The following is a 22,908-nucleotide window of genomic DNA, read 5'->3' as shown; positions in this document are numbered from 1 at the left end:
AAATATGTTACCGAAACGTTAATACTTTTATATGGCACTGTATTCATTAGAAATGTGTAATTGAATATATTTAAAGATTTATAAGTTATTTATTGTCTGAAGATATGTCAAATCCCTAGTCTAACTATGGAAGGGTGAAAAACCGCTTCGCATCATTGCGTGAGCCTCAAAAGACTCCAAACCTGAATTGATGAATGTTTATTTTCTTCTCTTTTGTTTGTTGTATGTTTAGATGGTAATATTATTCAGTCATACAGTGTTCATCCAGAACGCGTATGCTTCTTATGAAATATTGGTTCCCTGTTTCACAAATTTTACATAAGAACAAAGATTACGATATAGACAACAATCCTGAAACATTTGAGTCAAGATAGGTGGTTGTATTCACCTCTTAGCATTTCCGTATAATAAACGTCTAAGTAGCTGAAACAGTTCATACAGTTACAATCTTTTGGAGAGAAAAAGCATTTCAAATTCAAAATTAGGCGTGATTACAGCGCTCTAAACATACGAATATTTGATTATAAAACCCTTCAAGTCAATAAGCAAAGGCAGTAACAAATTCCTGATTCTGCAAAACTTTACAAGAAAGCACAAAAATTCAGTCGTACAATGCAACGTTAATAAAGGACATCACACGTGAAGTATCTTTTTTGTAATTATCTTTGAAGAAGCAAGCAACTAGTGTATATATATATATATATATATATATATATATATATATATATAACATCATCTCTCTCACACACATATTCAATTAGGCACATGCAAATAGTTTTTTTTAATAAAACACACACACATACATGCACACAGAAAAAAAACAGCTATTTCCAGGTCATATTTATTGCACAATACATATGATGCATAAAGATTACCTGGATTCACCTTACCAACGTTTTCGCTCAGCTCTCCATTTTCTTGCTCTGTATTTGGTAACTGGATAATATTCAATAGGTTCTTTTTGGATTCTTTTCAAAAGACCTGACAAGGAGTTCAGATCTAGTGTCGATTTGCACCAAGGTCTGAAATTCAGTAATTTAATCGGATTAAATTTAATCAAACGCCTTGCACATGTCTGGTTGTAGAGATATCACTTTCACACGATTTGTTGTTGATGTTGGGGGTTTATTCAGCACACGATAAGTTTTTTTATGCACAGTAATGCCTGGGGAATGATAATTCCTTTCTCCGGGATCAATTAAATAGTCCGTTTATGGACATTAACAAGACGTACATGTCCGTATGGGCGAAAACGTCAATAATTTAAATGATGATGATGATGATGATAATGTAGGAAAACCAATGTAAAAGCCAGCGCCCACGGGAAGCTACTGGCAAGCTTTTTCACATTTGCCGAGCCCGAGACTTAAATCCAGGCGGATAAAGGTGAGATGTCAGTGATCGGTAAAGGCGAGCGCTTTATGACTACTGGGTCACCCGGGACACCAGGATGGCATGAATCTGTAGATAGATACTAAGTTAAGCTTTCCCATGAACAACTCATTCACAGGACAGCTTTGCTTCTACTGTTTTATCAATAAAGTTCTTACACGTTTCTTTAATGCGACGCGGTAGTATGAAAATTGAGAACGGTTGTTTTTTCGAAGATTATCTTACCCGATAAAGTATCTTCTACTACGAGAAAAGTATATAAAAAATAAAGACACAAAAGTGACAAAACAATGCCCGTTATCGAGTTCCAGGGTTTTGCTTCTCTTCTAGCCCGTTCATTTTATCTTCACCAGTTGATGATAATATTCATGATGTAAGCGTATTATTTTATAGCATGCGATTACATTACTTTTCCATACTTGAGTTCATGGTGTGAATGTATCCAAGATTTGAATGGCTGTCTTTTCAAGCAGTATACGATACATATAAAATGATTTTTGCATGTATAGTTTTCACAGTACAAAATAAGAATCTGGTAATTTTGCCAGTTGTAAGTTAATACGTCCCCCCCACCCGCTTAAATGCTTTTAACGCCGCTTGAACAACGACAGCCTTCGTAAATCGTGTATTATCATCTACTTTTATCATTATTTTGCCGACTTCATCTTATAATGCCTCCCGCCAGAATGATTTCTTTATATATGGACACTTTTCAAGGTCACGGCTATGTTATCTGGCAACCGAAAATTTTATAAAGGATTTTATGTATCTATATCCTTCAACGGTGTTTGTGTTTTTGTAAATAAAGGGAATGTAGATATAAAAATGTATTTTATATATTTTTGAATTGGGGTTTATCTTTTAGCTAAAGTGTTTGGGTTGGTACTTATCCGGGTTCCCGGTCTGGTCCTCCGACATTCCTTCCCGAATATAGAATGATTACTGAGCTACCAGTATTGTGTCTATGTTACGGTATACCTAACTAATGTCTGGACTTTTATTGTGTCTATGTTACGGTATACTAGCTAAAGTCTGGACTTTTATTGTGTCTCGGTTACGGTTTACCTAGCTACGTTATGGACTTTTATTGTATCTCTGTTACGGTATACCTAGCTAATGTCTGGACTTTTCTTATGTCTATGTTACGGTATACCTAGCTAATGTCTATGTTACGGTATACCTTGATAATGTCTGGACTTGTATTGCGTCTATGTTACGGTATACCTAGCTAAAGTCTGGACTTCTATTGTTTCTCGGTTACGGTTTACCTAGCTAAGTTATGGACTTTTATTGTATCTCGGTTACGGTATACCTAGCTCACGTATGGTCTTTTACTGTGTCTCGGTTACGGTATACCTAGCTGATGTCTATGTTTCGGTATACCTTGCTAATGTCTGGACTTGTATTGCGTCTATGTTACGGTATACATAGCTAATGTCTGGACTTTTAGTATGTCTCTGTTACGGTATACCTAGCTAAAATCTGGACTTTTATTGTGTCTATGTTATTATACCTAGCTAATGTTTGGACTCTCATTGTGTCTCTGTTACGGTATACCTAGTTAATGTCTGGACTCGTATTATGTCTCTGTTACGATATATCTTTCTTCCATTTTATGGCTGAGAGCACGCAGTTTGAATATTTGCTTATCAGTGCAGGCCAAGTAAATGCTGTTAGAACAAATGTAAATATATATAAAATCTGTTTGTCGATTGTAATAGGCACACTTATAAGAAAGGCTCAAAACTGTAACTAAACATCGGGACTTCGATGTCCAATGTATCATCAATCTAGTTTATCGTATTTTAAAGCGAGAACTGCCCATGTCAATATTTATAATTAGTAGGTGTTTGCTTTGTGAAACAGTTTTATTTTGAATGTGTCGCAAGCTATCCCATATAAGCTAAGCATTTAAGGTCTATGCTTCATCCACAAGAAAAACATGTAAAATGACTACTTCCTTCTTTTACTTGGCAGTACGCAAACACGTTTGATAGTGAATTAATATAATGTCTTTTTCAAGAGCAATCTAAATATTGCATGTGACACACACGAATTTTAATTATATAATCAAAGAGAGATTAAAAGTAGAAACTGTTTTCAAAACAAATGGTTTGTTGTTTGAAAACAACCAAGTTGTACTACCATACTAGCATGTCAGCAGTAGTTAATTTGGATAGCTGTTAACACTTTATTCGTGGTTATTCATGCATCATTATCATTATCAGTACCATTCTAGTGTGTCGGGAGTAGTTTCTTGGGATAGCTGCTAACACGTTATTCCTGTGTTATTCGTGCATTATTATCATTCTCTGTACCAACTGGTATGTTAGCAGTAGGTAATTGGAATAACTGCTAATACGTTATTTGTGCGTTATTCATATATGACTTATCCCTCTCGCTAATTGTAAACCTGAGGATATACTCAGAGGACACCATTTTGGGGGAAACAAAACTGATGTATTATTTAGCATGTTTATTTTTAGAACACGTCCTTTGTTTTGATAAGTTTTAGTCATTAGGTAGGGCTAGGCATGAATTTAGTACATGCTGCCATTTAAATGTATCGGTCTTTATCTCTTGACGTTTGACGTATAGTTGTCATATTTCTCTTAAACAAATCCGTTATCAAGGGTGAAAGTGGCTAATTTTAGAAAATCATTTTGAACTTTCCTTCATAAAGGTTATTACTGTTTTAACATAGTCAGTATGCTATACACATCTTTTAAACATATATAAACGTGAACAAATTAAATTAGTTTCTTGTTTGTCAAAACAGTGCAATACATATTAGTCGTAAATATTAATCCTTGGATTGTTTTTGCTGTGTCTGGACAACTCGGACAAGTTTTGAAACACGTTTTCAAATTTCACTCATAGAGTTTGCATAGGCTTTGAAGAATAAATAGCACAGCCACACACACACACACACACACACACACACACACACACGAGCACGCACATAAAAAAAACACAAACTAACAGGCGCGCTAAGCAAAATTAATGTGAACTTGTTTTTAGTCTTTCGAGACCTACTGGTATTTATGTGGCAGGTATCAACTCAAGAAAAACACACAAATACAGTAAAAACATGACATTCCGTTATACCAGTATTTCACACAATAATGGAATACTGGCCTGCAGAGAAGCATGGGAAACAACAAGCCACCGAAACACTTCCTGTTCAGACTATTGGAGCTGGTTATGAAACTGAACACGTCTGTGTTGAATCGGATGAACTTTCCCCACCCACACACTATCTGTTCAGTTTAGCGGAGATGGTTATAAAATTTACAGCTCTATCCAATTTAAGGAGAAAGCCATGTGAACAATGATGTTACTCCACATGAAAATATCTTTTGCATGGGAAATATTCAAGTGTAAAATTACTGGCTTCTGCGAAGCATATTCCACACCAGTCAATGGGTACGTTTCGTGGATATCGAAAGCAAACTGCAACATGGAAAATACAAACTATATGAAAACACTAAAATCGACCATTTACCGAACAGTCTGGCACGGAGAATACACATTCATCCTGACAGGAAGATCATTGAAAGCATGTCGAAAGAACTGTCCAATTTAGATGGCAGGTACGTGATAGAGGTGGCAATAAGTGTCACCATGAGTATATTTATTGCTCTAGCCCCTGTGTCGGGGAAGGGGAAGGGGGCGTAACTAAAATGTGAATGGAATATTAAATTCTTAACAGATAACAAAGCCGTGATTTATGCATCATGCAAAAGTTGTACCTTCTGTCAGTTTTATGCAAGTTGAGTCTATAGGCTACATTTTAGTTTAAAAACGTGATCTACCTCATCGTGCATGATGGTATGTGTTCTCCAGAATGTTAGAGAGGAGGTAAACCGATAAAGAATGAACCGCCAGACCAAAAAAATCTCTTGACAAATTAGTGATTATCTTGGCAGTAATTTCCTTCCATGGACATACATGAAACTATTTTGTCATTTTTCATATGTATGTGTTGTTGCTGAGATGCAACTTTGGCAGCGCCGCCACTATAGTCATCACCATAACCATCGGTATTACCACCACCACTACTATTTTGATCACCATCATCATCATCATCATCATCATCATGAGGACTTTGTATAACGCCTAATCTTTAGAAGCTCTAAGCGCTTTACAACATTAGACAACACCTATAAGACAAAATAACATATAATGATATGATTACCAAAACAAACAAAGTGAGTTTTGAGAGCACTCTTGAATGGGATCACTGTGTCTTGGTGTCTAAGTTCAGTGGGCAATTCATTCCACGTTGCTGGGCCCTGGTATGCAAAAGAACGCTGTCCATGTGACTTTGTTTTCCTAGTGGGAATAATGAGCATACGATTGTCAGAAGAGGATCGTAAGTATATTGCTGGTGTGTATACATGGGTGATGTCGGATAGGTATGTTGAACTAGAGTCCGACAGTGAAACGTAGCACAGAGAACAAATTTTGTGTTTGATTCTGGATCGAATGGATAGCCATTGTAGGGTACAGAGCAGCGGGGAGGCGTGCTCTGATCGTGGTACTCTAAGTATGATCCGAGCAACTGTGCTTTGAACCTTTTGAAGTTTCTGGAGCAGATATTGAGATGAACCAGACAGAATTGAGTTACAATAGTCCAGTCTTGAAAGTACTAATGAACACACAAATGTTTTAATTGCATCAACTGAAAGATCTTTGCGAATGGAGCTGATGAGTCTCAGCTCAAGATATGCAGCCTTGCATATGTTCATGACATGTTGCAATGTGAGAGTACCGTCCAGAATAACTCCTAGGTTTCGTACTGATTGTGTGAATTTAATGTTGGTGTTGCTGATATTTATTGTTTGAGGTAAAGTATGTGAATGAGAAAGTCTTTTTGCTGTGATCAGTATGGCCTCAGTTTTATCATCATTCATCTTCAGCTTGTTACATATCATCCATTATTTCACATCAGAAATGCACCTCTCTACACCTTGGATGGTAGCATCAACTTCAGTTGGGTGGCTAGATTTGTATATTTGAGTGTCATCAGCGTACAATTGGTGAAACACTGGATGATGATCTGTGACACTTGAGAGCGACCGAGTGTATAGAATGAAGAGAACAGGTCCAAGAACAGACCCCTGTGGAACACCACAACATAGTTCAACTGGGCTGGAGTGTATTCCGTTGGTATATACAATTTGTGTCCTGTTGTCCAAGTAGGACTTGAACCACAGTAAGGCTGTATCATGAATGCCAAATACATGCTGGAGACGGTGAAGTAATATATCATGGTCTATTGTGTCAAATGCTGCAGACCAATCAAGGAGGGTGAGGACTGTAATCTTTCCGCTATCCAACACTGAGAGAATGTCATTAACAACTTTTAGAAGAGTAGTTTCAGTACTGTGGCAAAGGCAATATGCAGATTGTACATTGCTAAAAAGACTTTGAATTCAGATGAGATACAAGCTGGGATAGAACAACCTTTTCTAAGATTTTTGATATGAATGGGAGATTAGAAACTGGGCGGTAGTTTCTTTAAATCGTTATGGTCTAGTGTTGGTTTCTTCAGCAGAGGCTTTACAATGGCAGTTTTGAAAAATGATGGGAATTCCCCGGATGAGAGAGAGGTATTAATACCATCAGTTAGTGAAGGCGATACTGGATCTAAGCACTCAAGCAGCAGTGATGTTGGAATTGGATCAAGTTCACATGACTTTGGTGCACTCTTCATCAGGATAGTACGTACGAAATCCATAGAGACAAGTTCAAATGCTACTAATTGTTGCCGCTCAAATTCTGTATCCAACTGTATGGTGATGACGAGTCAGTTGAAATTGTGGTGTCAAGCTTATCTCTAATGGTTTGTACTTTGTCACGGAAGAAATTTGCAAACAATCATCATCACTATATTACCACAGGAACAACAGCAACGATTGAAATTGATATTGAAATTTCTGCAACACTTAGGTAAAACAATAAAGGAAAGACACATCTGATCTGCTTCATGTCAGGATCTAATTTGCAAGGTGAAGAAAATTGTAACTTCAAAGTATTAGAGGCTATATCTTGCATTGAATAACTTTACTGTATTAATTCTGCTGTCCCTATTTTGTTTCCGAAAATTCCTCCCGGAATTGAGATTAGAAACTGTCTTGCCTGTGAAACATCCAGCAATATTGGAAATTCCTCAGATGCAGAGGCAATAGTCATAATACAAAATAATACTTTTTTAAAAAGATTTTTATACCTGTTAATAGTCTTGTTTTTGAAACAAAATAACGCCAAATAATTCCTTAAATTAAAAAAAAATCACCACGTCATTTTCATAAAATAACTCTAGGAAAACTCGAGATGACGTGATTTTATTTTAATACTTGAATACTAAGACAGATCAAGATAGTATGGCTTTATTTGAATTCTTGATATCTGCTGAATTTCAGTGATCATAGATGGTGTATAAAAGGGGCATTAACTCATCTGTGTCATTTTCCCCGCACTTTGGAGGTCAACAACCTTCTGAATGAGCACGTAACTGGTCTGATATCAAATATACATGATTGTTGTGATGGCCACGCCTGACATCATAACTGTACCAGGTGAAACCAACATATTTGAAAATCACGTCTTCAGGTGAAAATTGGTTATTCCCCACCACAAATTAAGAAAAGTTTTCAAAACTCTAAATGTACATAAGACACTTCTTAGCAAAATTGTTCCTGTTTAACTTGGACCAAAGAATGAGTGTGCACCTTACATTATGTTTGTCAGAAAAGACGTCCGACCATTTACAACATAAAATCATATCGAAATAACATTGTTTGATTTAATTTCTTATTTACTTTTCATATTTGGAACTCATTCTTTTTTTTTTAAATTCATTATGAAAAAGGTCATATTATAACACAATAAAATGCACTGCTCGAACGGATATTATAATATTAAAAAAGATCTATTTATATATACGTTTTGGCAAATTGCTAGGTGTCAGATGATCATCTTTTATTTAGGAAGTAATTATTTTTTTTTATATTCCTAATACACAGCCAGACCATTGTCATTTCTGAACTGACATCTGAGCCTGGCGCTGCACATGTCAGTCAACTGTCTATTAGCAAACATTTCAGTTGACTGCTATTCCCTCTGACAGGTATAGTGTCATTGCGTGTTTACAGGCATACTTTGGTGGTCGGACAAGAGTTTGTAACGACTGAGTGGATCACAAGAGCAGCCAGTATTGTTTTCATATATGTCTTTGTGACTTTGCTTACTGCGTAGTTAAATCCCCAGTTTCAGAAACGTATACACTTCATAACTAAATGTGAGAACTATACTAATACGTACGCTGAGAACAACCCATTTCCTCGATTTATACCATAATAATCCCATTATTAATATTACCAACACAACAGCATGAACAAATAATAAATAAATAATTCATCACCGTGTGATTTTATCGAAGTTTGATTTGCGATGTAAGATATTTTGTATTCTCGCTATGGTTGAAGAATATTGTGACTCGAGTCCTGGTCAGCTTGGAAAGGGCTAGGTTAATAAAGAGTATCCTGAAAATGTAGTATGCTTATAATATCGGATATTTTATCTCCCTTACCGGATATGTAATTTATCTCCCGTTTCATCTTAGTGTTTTGACTAAGTTCCAATAGGGTTCCTATACGGATATCCACATGACCCTTACCTTTGTTGACAGGGTTTCGGTTTGTTGTTTCACGGCACAACAACACAAGTATTTTATCTATTGCCAAGGCAATCGGAGTAAAATGCCGTGCGCAAGGGTACACTATGGCAGAGGACACATCGTTGATATGTACATAACAAGAAAGCTTATGAAGCAACTGTTATAAACACATTCCACACAAATGTTCAGATTCAATATTGAAACCCATGTAGAAATATGAATAGCTTCTAGACGCGTAATGTTTACCTAAGAAGGTGGATTAACGTATGTCCATTTTTTCATCACCAATCACCAACAGGATGAATTAATCACGCTTTGTGCATTTCTAGCTAAGCCACACCTGTAAGTATCGGGTCGTTTAGAACTGAATTGTTAGTAACTATTCATACCATTTAACGTGTATTAAACATTTTAAATCAGGAGATATACATGTAATTGAAGTATAAAAAATTGCTTTTCAGTTTCACCTACTAATCTGTTATTGTTTGAAGACATACGCCCTTTTCAATCTCCTGAACAACGCAAACGTATACAATTTTGTTATTATTGGACTAGTCAGTCTCATGTTCGTTGTTGTTGTTGTTGCTCTAGGGTTTAACGCCATTTTTCAGCACAAGATAGGCCATACATGGCGGCCAGTATAACTGGTGGAGGAAGAACCCTGGAAAACCCAGGGAAGAACCACCGACACACGAGAAGCTACTGGCAGGCTTTCCCACGTACCCACGCTAGCCGAGCCTTGGACTCGAACACACGCAGACAGAGGTGAGATGGCAGTGATCCGGAACGGTGAGCGCTCTAGACCACTCGGCCACTCGGGGCCCCCTCATGTTCGTAAGTTAATGTTTATTTAATTAGCAGAAAAACAGTGAAACACATGCATAGAAATATCACGAAAAAATGAAGGTAAAGAAACGTGGTAGTGACATAAAAAGTAAAGCTGGATTTTTTTAATTTGGAGAACTTAGGTGATTAGGCGGTCCCGGCGCGAGACTGCAAACGAAAATGAATCCCATAAAAATTTACTGTCTTAAACAGTGTGAGCTATCAAGATCCACAATCGCTAAAAATATAACCTACCAAAGATACAATTTCCTATTTTCGAACAATATCGCAAATGTGTACGTTCGCGAAAATACTCCCTATATGCTATACAAATTTACATTACGTATACACACGCAAACGCAAATAAAATTTAAACAGCCGATATGTAAGATTCTGTTAAAGTGTACCGTTCCAATAATACCCAATGAGGAATTTTAGCAAGCACATAACATTACAAAGAAGAGATTGGTTACATTATATTGTCTTACTCTCTTTCCATTCACTGGCTGTTCATTTTCAATGACGTTAGCAGAATACACCGATCATTCACGATCTCCCACTTCAAACGAACCTTATGAAATCAGTCGAAGCAGTTTTGCTTGATTTGAAAGCCGTGGCGAACAAAAGTTTTAAATTATTTTACGAGTCTCATAAAATTTCATTTGAAATGAGCCCAAATGGAGTCGTATTTATCACGTAATGAAATATTAATTAAATACGTACTACTGGATGATGTAGAGAAATGTATCTTACGTTCATTCGGATGCCTCGGACATCGCATCTTCTCTTTATATGAATTCATAAAGTTTAAAATGAACCACCATACCGAACCTACTAGGGCAGGTTCTTCTCGACTAGCTAGTTACATCAAAAACGATGGCAAGTAATTCCCCTTATCACCCACCCATCTACTAGCAATCGGTTTGAAATTAGAGACATGTAAAGAGATCAAGCGTGAGTGCCGTATATATTATGGATTGCAAGACTAAGACGAACATGGCATGACAGTTAATGCAATGCCGCGTGAAGCACGCTAAAGAAACATATGAATGCTGTTTTAACTGGATTTGTTACGATTCTCAGGTTATGACAAGTTTAATAATGGTGATCGAAAGATGAGGTTCTTCCAGGGGTTGACTTTGCATTATTTACCCAAAATATTGGTCTTTCATCTCTTGTTCCATAAAAATAAAATCACATTTGCAAAAACTTCAATATATTTAATCTGTTCCCCAACCCCGAAAAAAAATTACCTATTTTTCTCTTCTTTTTTTTCTTGAACATGTATGGTCATGTTTGCCAGTTATTAAAAAAAATCCCATGGAAGACGTCATGGATATTTTTTGTTGTGTACAATGCAGGAAAATAAGGCAGACACATTCTATCAATATTTGTAAAGTAAAATTAAAAAGAAAGTCTGTTGAACACGCACATATCTTAGTAAGCGATACCATAGACCGAGCATTTAGCAGTTCAGGACTGGATTCTATGCAATCTTATCAATACCATCTGGCTTTAGATACATTATTTATCGCGCGATTATGTTTGGCTTTCCTAATACTCCATAACTGAGATTTATTTACAGAATTTATTCTGCGACATGTGTGGCATCTAATGCACCATACTGAGACAGACTCTCAGTTGTAAAATTGGTATTATTTCATAAAAGGAGAGAACGATAAAATACACTGAATATCCTCTTGTATTTTGCTAAGGGTCTTGCCAGCCATTAAGATAATAACCCATACGGTCTTTTTTACCAAGAAGAAGAAAATAATAAATAATAGGTTTAAAAAACGCATTTGTGTTCTGCAGTCAACTGTTTCAAACTTGATAAATTTCGACTAAAATTGCAGAAATAAGATTATAGTTCTAACACTCTTAGACATTTCCTGAGTTTTAATTAAAGCTCAGTTGTTCTTTTACGTACATAATTTAATAGTTGTATCTCTAGTGTCATATTGCTGCATATTCCAAATCATATTTTCATGCTGATGGTAAAGTCTTATGTAGGAGGTCTTGCCAATTAATATCTCTAATTTTTGCAACACAAACACAATATAAAAATGGAATAAAGGCATTACTCTCTCTCTCTCTCTCTCTCTCTCTCTCTCTCTCTCTCTCTCTCTCTATATATATATATATATATATATATATATATATATATATATATATATATATATATATATATATATATATATATATATATATATATATTAATGCATCTTTCCTTTCCATATACGGAGATGGGTAATGAGGACAGTCTGGATGTAGCTATATAATTATTTGATTGGTTTACAGTAGCTATTGTTCCTCTGGAAAAGACATAATTACCCATGAAACGAATAAATAACCACGATGGTAGATCCCCTCTCTCAACGGGTCCTTTCTTTAACAAGAACTGAAGGGTTAGAATGATGTCTGTCTTTACTCTGATATCGCATTACAGACTAATGAAAAATATACATTAGATACCAATGTGAGCTTCAAAATTAAATTCAAGTAGGTTATTGTTTTCAAAACATAGCATTCTTTTAGATATATCCTAATATATTTCAATTTAAATTGCACTTTAATAGATGGCTTGCTAGCATTTATCATTCAATGATTATAGCTTAATTCTAGATCTCGCCTCTCCACCACCATAAAAAATGAAACACACCAGCCTATGATTGAACAGATGACAAAGAGCTTTTGTGGTAGTCTAAGGGATACATCGGTTTAATATATATATATATATATATATATATATATATATATATATATATATATATATATATATATATATATATATATATATATATATATAACTTTCGTTCCTGTTTCATTTAAGTAATTTAATAGTGTTCTTATGTTTAAAATGATACTTTGTACATTCCTCCCTTATTCCCCGCAGGTTTGATTAACATTTATTATTCTCCCCAGTTCACTTTTCACTAGACTTGTTAGAATTCTGCTTAAAATGTTCTAGTCGGTATTGAGGAGAGAAATAGGTCTCCAATTTTTATATCTTCTCTCTTCCTTCCCTTTATAAATTATTGTAATTAGTCCTTCTCTCATTGATTTGGACATGTAATTTTTTACTTAAAAAGATGGTAGATAATGCGTTGAGGATCGGCATTGATTCACCGTGGTAGTTTTGATAGAATTCCACGGTGAGTCCAACTTTTCCTAGTGTTTTCCTTTCGTGAGCGTTGCAGTATTCTTTTTGATTTCTTCTTCTGAGATGACATAATCACACAGGTCCATGTGTTCTGTTGAAATCATCTGAAATCTTACTTTTTTGACGTAGTTGTCAATTGTGACAATGTTAATATTTTGTGTCATGTATAACGCCTTGTAATGTGTGCAAATTTTATTTAAAATTTCTTCTTTTTCAGTATATGTTACGTTATTTTAATTTTTTTCTATAAAAAATTTCCCTCCCTTTCTTAGTTCTCTTCTTTTGTAAAGTCACTGAGCTTTTTTTATATTTGTGTTAATTTTCCCGCTCTGATTATCATTCCCTAACTCTCTTCCTCTTCTATTTCTTTCATCCTTTTTGTAAGTATTTTTTTGTTGTTATTCGTTTATCAGTTTATTTAAATCCAGTTTCATTTCGTTTCTTACCTTATTTAGTTTTACCCTTCTCATATTTGAGTGTTGAATTTCTTTTCTTTTATTTTAAGTTATCCCATTCCTCTATAATATTTATATTTTCTTCATTTGTAAAGTTTGCTAGCATTTCTTTTATTGTCTTCATGAAATCCGAATCACTTAAAATCTTGTTGTTTAATTACCATGGTCCAGGTCCCCATTTATTTCTGTCTTTAATTTTTAATTCTATTATTACCATTTTGTGGTCTGACAGTTTAAAGCTTGTTATTTCTACCTTTATATATATTTGTTCATTGTAGTGTGACCCGTAATATCGATCAGTCCTACCGGATTGCCCTATTTTGTACTCATATGTATACTCTTTTCTTAGCAGATTCAAATATATATATATATATATATATATATATATATATATATATATATATATATATATATATATATATATATATATATATATATATATATATATATATATATATATATATATATATATATCGTGTAAGTTATGATCTTTATTATTTAGTCATTTCATTTCTAAATAGTATGTCTCCTGGTGTTAATCTTTTACTCTGGTTGTACTGTCTACTTCGTCTTCTATCCAGTTAAAGTCTCCTCCTAAAATTAGGTTTTCCATTGAGAAATTTTGTAAATATTTGTGTAAGTTTTCGAAAAAGAGCTGTTTTTTTTCCCCTCTGTTTGCCGGAATGTATACGTGCATAATATGCCAGTTTTTAATCGTAATATGTATTAATCTACCTTTAACACCCCCCCCATATCTTTCCCAACTCACTCCCCTTTTGTTTTTTTAAATTATTGCCCCCCCCCCCATTTTATCATCATTAATCTAGTCATTACTAATTACTACTGAGTTGTGATTTTCTTCAAGAATCTGTTTTAGTTCTGATGTGAGTCCATTGTGTATTTCTTGTAACATCAATTCATCAACGTTCGTTTCTTTGGTTAATTTTTCTAATTTCGATTTATCTATCCCGTAGGTATTTATCGTCCTTATTCGGAAGTTTGTTCCTTACACCAGTTTGACGCATCACTGTCTTTTTTTTTTTCTTTTTTTTTTGTATTTAATGGATAAATTAGTTGTTTAGCTTAAATTTAATATGTATATGCTAGTTGTCTCCAGGGCCTCTTTTTGTGATTTTTGAATTTTTTATCTGTGATTTCTTTAATATCTGAGTCTGTTTCTTTTTCTAGATCATATCCGTCCTTCCTGTCTTTCTTGTCCATGTCGTTTTCCGTCTCATTTCCGTCGTCCATTTCCATGTCCATGTTGTTTTCTTTGTTCTTGACGTTGTCATTGTTTTTGTTAGTGTCAATTTTGTCAATTTCAGCGTCCCCTGCTTGTTTGTTCTTTTTTGTTTTTCTGGGTATAATCATTGTTTTGACTGGCGGGATTACTGTTAATTTTGTTTTGTTACTGCCCTTGATCCTTGATGGCTCAACTCATAGTCTTGGGAGGAGCTCAGTGTGGAGGGTGTAAGTTTCCTGTTTTTCTTGTTTACCGGTGTTGAAGTTAGGGGTTTTATCCCTATCAAATCTACCGGTCCCTTCTCTATTTTGGTTCTTGTCTCCTCTTTGTCTGATGAGTCTCCATCATCATCATCCATATCTAGGAGATAGTATATGAGATAGTATGGACTTACAGTTAGGATGTCTACTCTGTTGTCGCTAAGTGTGAGCTTGGTAGGTTTTTGGGGCCTGGTAAAATCCTCCCATTCTAGGTCTTTACCCACCCACCCCAACAGCCCTGTTATGTCACCACTTTGGATTTGAGCCCTGTAAATTCCTGTAGTATCAACGTTAGTTCCGGTCATTGAGTGACCGACTTGTATTAGGGGTGTCAATTGGATTTTCCAAATTTCCCGCCTGTGGTTGTTCGTCCTCCCCTTGATCTAAATTTGACCCATCCTCTGCTTTAATGTTATTTTGTTTTGCTTCTACTACATCTGCATAGGTTTGTGGTGCCATGGGAGTTTTGCAGTCTTTCGGGGAGCGTCTTTGTTCCTGCACCTAGGGCAGGCATGTTCTAATTCGCCATCTTTGTACCATGATTTCAATCTAAATCCTAGCACATAGAAAAAGTTAGCAGTTTTTTCGTATCCTCCTTTGCCATAGTTATAACTCGGACTCCTCTTTTCACTGTCTGGTATCCCCAGACAGTGGTCATAGGTTACATTTTTACCTTTGCGTTAAACATCTTTTCCCTTTTGAAGTAACCCTATTGTTTAGCAATCGGTCTAGGCGAAACTGACTTATTCTAAAGATTCGGAAGGTATCATTTGCGTCGATGTGTAATCACGCACTTTATCTCAATATTTGATCGGATATGGCCGTGAACCAATCCAAACTCACTGTCTAGCCTCGTTCTCGGCCCGAAGGCTTCCCTCTGATATGAGGACTAAGCTGTAACATTTAAGTGTGACACGGAAAGCCTTTGTCAAATGATGCGAACAGTTGCCAGCTCAAGCTTCCGGTCTCTGGCTGGTCACGGTAACATTGCGTAAGTGTTTGACAGTAGCCTGCAGTAATCCTTAGACATCAAACACATGGTCACATAGATATTTCCAAGACAGTAGATTATGGCTTATACATGACTTTATATTTGGGCCTTAGCAAACGTGTGTGTGTGTGTGTGTGTGTGTGTGTGTGTGTGTGTGAGAGAGAGAGAGAGAGAGAGAGAGAATAATTTAATATCAAAAGCATGAAACGAGTTGAATTATGTCCAACTTTGCGACCCTTGATTTGGAACACTAGGCTACAGTATTGTGTGTGTGTGTGTGGTGGTGGTGGTGGTGTGTGTGTGTGTGTGTGTGTGACTTTTTTAAGCACAATGGAGCAGTCGTTTTAGATAAGTGTTTTAGATCATATACAATTTCCACACGTTCAATATCCATAGGAATGTCAGCCACATTATATCAAAGATTCATAGAGATATGCCAACATTCTCTCCACTGTGTATGTTTCAAATGCAAACAGCTTCACCTTACATACACCACACTCTCAAAAGTACATAATAACTGGTGAGCGCCCCCTTAAAGAAAAATTCCCAAGATCGCAGCCAGTCACTAAGACAATACTGTGCTAGAATTTCATGTGGTTATTTGGACAAATTAGAATCGCATAAATGGATATTTTAACATTAGCCAATTAGATGAAGTCTTATGTCTTAGCGTTTGCGAGATTGTGGAGTGTGGCTGAAGAGTATCAATGTGTGCCGAACGATTTGATTTACTTTCAGATTTCTGAAGTTGCATTTCCACTGGTTAATTCAAAAATCACCAGAACATGACTCCTAAGACGTCAATGTCCGATCTTCACGCAGGACAGTGGAGATCTGATTTTAATCAGATTGCCTTAGTTGACATATCGAGTAACTTCCGTCATATTCTAAACCAGTGTGATCCAACAACTTCGACGCCGCGGGCCACATGCCCCCCCCCCCCCTAAAAAAAAGTACTTTTCTCGGGCCACATATAGTTGGACAAATCTGTTCTAAACCATTGACTGTATGGTTAGGTGACCGAGCTCGCTGTTTGTAAACACACATATGAGGATCATCGTGTGTCTTGTATCTGCAAGCCTCGAGCAATGTGTGAAACAAGATGATTTTGTTTAGCTACTTGGATTTATGTGTTCAATGAAAAAGTGTCATCATCGCTACAATGTGAATTAATATTTACCCCAGCTAAGCATGATATTGTCTGAGAACGCGTGAATAGCAAATACCGATTCTTCTCTACTTACACAAGTAAAGACATGTACTTCCGCGCCATGGAAATGCTGTAGATAAGGACAAGCTATATTCATGGTTATTTAGCACGTATTTACATGAAAATCGATTTTGAATGAAATCATATGCAAATTCTAGATTAGATACTGTTCACCGCCCAAACTGCTATCTTGCGAAAGTAAAACAACATAAATAAGAAAGAAAAGAAAAGAAAACCCCCAACCCCCAAAGACACACACACACACACACACACACACACACAGATCAAACAAATAAACAAACAAAAACAACAAATAATCAGTATAACGGTATGATTCATGCATATCACATACACAAGATGTATGGACTTCTAATACGTATTTCTCGAGTGACCCTTGTGAATATTTTACTTAAAGGTTAATGGTCAGGTCGTTCTGGTCGGCTTAAATAGTAATTTGAATGTCACGCTGCGATTGAGCACGTTGGCATTATAATTTCGTGCCGTGAAATCTGTGATTAAGTTCAGACTTTAAATACATTCCGCAATGACCTTTCTCTACAACTTGACTCCAGGTGCGTGTTTGTGTATATATATATATATATATATATATATATATATATATATATATATATATATATATATATATATATATATATAATAGTATCACAGGTTAAAAAAGTAAAAGAACAAACTAAGTACGAGTCACAATAATGATGGAATCCAAGATTATCCTGTTAAAAGTCTACATTTAAGTGCTTGAGCAAAAATATTGAGAGAAAAAACTTCAAAGTTATGAATAAAAAGTGAGAACATATTAATTTCTGGTGTCCTTCCAGTTCGTGTCAATAATTCAGACATTATTGCACTTTAAAAGTCATCATTTAATTTTATTTTCAACACTTAAATCTAAAAGTAAGTTTTAATCTTTATCTATAAAATATACTGTCTAAATGTTTCTATAGTGAAGATCCTGCCTTGACTAACGATAGCATTATTCGAAGAGAGACCAGCAAGTTTCACGACGCAATTTTAATATAATATATTTAATTAAGCTATTTGTTTCATATAAGTAGGCGCATTTCCTTTTACATATCTGTTCCTCATGACTTTGTGGCGAATAATCGCGTTAATATATGTCGATCTAAAAACAACATTGCAATTTACATCAGTGGCAGTCAAAGGTTTTCACAAACAGGCGAATCTCAGAACAAAAGACTAAATGCAGTTTACGCATAATTTATCGATAATTAAATTCTCAGATTTGCTTAGCCGTATGTGAAATTTACGTGTAGCAAAACAATAATCAGTGAGTACGTGTTTTCCCTCGCGAAGAGTTGAATTAATTGCCATTCAGGTCCATGGTTGGAATAAGCGTGTTTAAACGTTGGTTTTGCTTGTGTCGCTTCAGACTTACGTTGAAGGCCACTAAAGGATAAAATAACTCCGATGTAATTTAAATCGCAAAGTGTATGTTATTGGACAATCATGACGAGAACTGGTTGTTGACGAAAACGGGAAGGATGACAGTACATATATTATAATAACACATTTCGTAGAACAACTGTTTGATTAATTACTGTTAAAATGAAATCTTAAAGATACTAATATAGAACCAACGAGATAGAAATACTGTAATAGCACATACATACTTATCTCTTGCCTTCCTGCAGGGCGTTGCAGGTCAGTTCAGCAATCACATTTCTATAGAATTTTAACGGCGCACTTAACCCGTCACAACAAGCTCAATGTTTTAATTTTCGGTGCTAAATTGTAGGACTCGGGTCTGCAGAAGAGCAATCGAGTGAAATGAGAGCATTTTGACAATATAGCATTCGGTCGTGATTAATCATGTAACACTGGCAATTATTATTATTATTATTATTATTATTATTATTATTATTATTGTTGTTGTTAATAATAATATTATTGTTATTATTATTATTAGTAGTAGTAGTAGTAGTAGCAGCAGTAGCAGTATTAGTAGTAGTAGTCAGTCAGCCACAGTTACCACAGTGAAGATGATATTGGCTTGGGATGGAACAGTATCTAAGAAACACATGGGTCTACATGAACTGAATGCTTCGAGCGAGGTTGTGTAATGTTCCAATTCATGTAGAAGCAAACATTATTACCAGATACAGCCTAAACAGAGTAGAATATAAATAAGAGAAAAAGTCTATCAACAAACCTATTGTTGATGTTCATTTTTCTTTTTATTCCACATTTTCGATCGCTCCGGTGGCCTAGTGGTTAGAGCGTCCGCCTCGGATGCGGGAGGTCGTGGGTTCGATCCCTGGCCAAATCATACCAAAGACATAATATTGGTAATAACATCTGCCTCGCTTGGCGCTCAGCATTAAGAGGTTAGTGTTAGGACTGGTCGGTCTGGTGTTAGGATAATGTGACTGGGTGGGACATCATACCACATGTCTGCAGCATGATGCCCCAGTGCTAGTCATCACTATAAACTGCCACACTGCAGACATCGTAGCGATTTAACTGAAAAAATTGTTAAAGCTACTTTAAAATTCCGAATCTCAATCTCTCTCTCTCTCTCTCTCTCTCTCACACACACACAAACACCACATTTCCATTGGACTCGGTCATTTAAATAGTGTGCGTGTGTGTGTGTACATTGAATATTAAAATTAGATTATTGAAATCTTATTGCTGCACTATGTATTGTGCTCCTATGTGGACAAACCTTAAGGAATGTATGAAAAGAAAACTATTCATTAGTTATAATAATAGTTTATAATAATAGTCTTCGTTTTCTATTAGGTCATCCTAGGTGGAACAGTGCCTCCAACATGTTTGTAAATTATAATGAATTCAGTTTTGATGAAGTAATGAGAAAGTATGTATTCTCAATGATGACAAGAATATCTAATAGTAAGAACTGTATATTGAAATTTCTTTGGAATTATGACATTCATTTAAGTTCTCATATTATTAGTAGATGGAACAAATTATGTGCCACTTAATTTCATTCTTAACAATGCAGGGCGCAGTTGATTGTGTAGATGTATCTGTATACTTGTATGTATGATATTTATGTTCTATTATCTTTACAATGTTTTTACTTTATAATAATATTTTAATTTAGAGGTATGGACTTTGTAGTCTGAAATAAAGAATTCTTATCTTATCGTATAGTAATGAAATAAAAAAGTACTGCACACGCAAGACAAGAAATGGTACAGCACGCACACAAAGAAGAAAAATGCATACATTTTATACATTGCATTCTTGACTCTAAAGTTGGAAACTATGAAGAAGATGCGTGTAATGGGTATATAGGATAGGTGTCTGGATTAGTTTGTAAGCATTTTTTGTGTGTAATGCGTTTCTAGCTATCTAGTCTAGCTTAATCTTGTCATTTTGTGAAGTATTGAGAATAATCATAATACATGAACGAGGTAGAATGATTTTATTTTGTTTGACACCATTCGAATTGGGATAATGTTACTACAATAGCAAGATGCTATTTAATTTGTAAGAGTGGTGTGTGTGTGTGTGTGTGTGTGTGTGTGTGTGTGACTATCAGTGCAGCAAAGGTCCTTTTAATCAGACTATGTACGACAAGTTCAGTAATGTAGCGGACCTCACCTTTCCTGGGACAAGATTGGCTATCTGTGTATTGAAATTTTAAATTAAGAAAAAACTGTTGACTGGCAGCATTTGGAACACAGCTGGAGTTTATTGACTTGTCAGCTAGTGTTTATTCTGGTACCGTTGCCATATCTAGACTCTGACAAAGTGTGAATAAGTAAATAAAATACATAAAATAAATTAATTTCTCTAAGATATTGTATTAGAATGGGAATGTCATCGATTCGCTGACAAAGATAGAATACAACCTTTTGGGGTCTCCTCAGATGACTATGTAGAAAATATTATCTTCGCTTCGAGATTTCAAAGATAAGTCATCGTTCCTGGGTAAACGATGAAGGTAGACGTGAGAAACTTAATCACTTTTTAAGTTAAGTTTTAAAATTTGTTCAGGATTGCTCTGTGAATGTTGGTTGTGAAAAAGGTAATTTCTCCAAACAATGCACATTTGATGGACATAACAACGCCTGTTTATCGAGTGGATTAGGTTCTTATAAACTGTCCACTCAAATATGTATCCACTTGGTCATTCTCGTTGGTCTGTATCATGATTTGACGGGCGCATTGCGATTAAGCACGTGGATATTACGCTTTAGGGCTGAGAAAAATCTACTAGTAAGCTTCAGGTTTCACTGCATTTCAGTGCCGACCTTTTTCTTCATAATTCAGCAACAGGTTAATACACGTGTAATTGGTAAGCTGAGTGTATAAAACAAAGTACAGGCATATATAATTCTTGAATGTAAGAAGTGTGTGTGTGTGTGTGTGTGTGTGTGTGTGTGTGTGTGTGTGTGTGTGACTTAGATTTTTAACGTAGGTTCACCATTTTTCAGTCATATCGCTACGATGCCTGTAGTGTGGTAGTTTATAGCGATGTCTAGCACTGGGGCATCATGCCGCAGACATGTAGCATGATGTCCCACCCAGTCACATTATCCTGACACCAGGCCAACCGGTCCTAACACTAACCTTTTAATGCTGAGCGCCATGCGAGGCAGCTGTTAGTACCATTTTTGTACGTCTATGGTATTACTCGGCTGGGGATCGAACCTCCCGCATCCGAGGCGGACGCTCTAACCACTAGGCCACTGGAGCGATGAATTCAAGAAGTAAAAATATAAAAGATCAGCCAAATGTTTCATTAAAATTAGAATAATATCAAAAATAAAAGTAATATATTGTAAGCTCAACTGATTTCATTCAGCAGATACCCAGGGAATGTCTATGTTTATACGATGATAAAGCAGAAACGTCCATAACTAAAAAATGTAATTACTACTTCTCTCTTTACGTCCTGTGGAACATCACGACCCACATCTGACCCCCTGTTTCTATAAAATCTAAATTACACGTCAAAACGGTGTGAGGTCAATTGTGTTTGACATTTCGGCGCTAAATTATGTCTCGTGTCTGATGTAATGCGCCCGTTTTAAATTGGTATAGTTTTAGATCGTGTTCATGGGTATATAATTAGCCTTTTTATTACTTCGGTCAGTTGAAAGTTCCATTCCGAAGATCCCACTCTGAAGATTCCTTAAGATATGACAGTTTCCTAAAAGCACGACGAAGCAGCCTTAACTGAAAGGATTAAGGTATTCAGTGTCTAATATTCGTGTATTGTGATTACTCAGTTTGCAATGCTAAAGATGAGCATTTTTAAGTAGGTCCCTGCTGTATAATAATGTGTGTATCGTATTGATACTGGTTATATTAATATGCATGTGATAATAGTAATGCATTTACTATGGTAAGCTTCTCGTGGGTCGGTGGTCTTTCGGGGGTTTTTCCCAGTTTCTTCCTCCACCATTAATACTGACGTATAGCCTATCGTGTGTTGAAAAATGGCGTTAAACCCATCAGCAACAACTTAGGTAAGCAATTATAAGAGCATTTGGCAGTATAGGTATGTTGGACACGGTGGATGTAATTTACTAGATTATGGTTTTGCTTATCAGACCCTTTTCAATAGTTTCCAATTGTTTGATGTTCAGTTAGCCTAATATTTTTAAGATCACCGTGTTAATGATGTTGAAGCAATATTTATAAAATAATAAAATAGAGGGTAAATTTGTT

At 35.7% G+C, this 22,908-nt stretch overlaps 1 protein-coding gene across 4 annotated transcripts in view; it reads left to right on the top strand.

Moving 5' to 3' along the window:
- LOC149797154 (uncharacterized) overlaps positions 1-22,908 on the top strand; it is a 110,192-nt gene that overhangs the window by 68,853 nt on the left and 18,431 nt on the right. Inside the window, exon 2 of one of the 4 annotated variants that reach the window (XM_089961828.1) lies at positions 22,331-22,427. The exons of the other annotated variants lie outside the window; for them this stretch is intronic. The gene's annotated coding sequence lies outside the window, so the exon portion shown is untranslated. The remainder of the gene's footprint in view (positions 1-22,330; positions 22,428-22,908) is intronic. 4 annotated transcript variants of the gene reach the window in all.

This window comes from Sinohyriopsis cumingii, chromosome 6 (genome assembly GCF_028554795.1).
Source record: "Sinohyriopsis cumingii isolate HCF-2022 chromosome 6, ASM2855479v2, whole genome shotgun sequence".
NCBI lineage: Eukaryota > Metazoa > Mollusca > Bivalvia > Unionida > Unionidae > Sinohyriopsis > Sinohyriopsis cumingii.
This window is presented reverse-complemented; position numbering and strand designations above follow the sequence as displayed.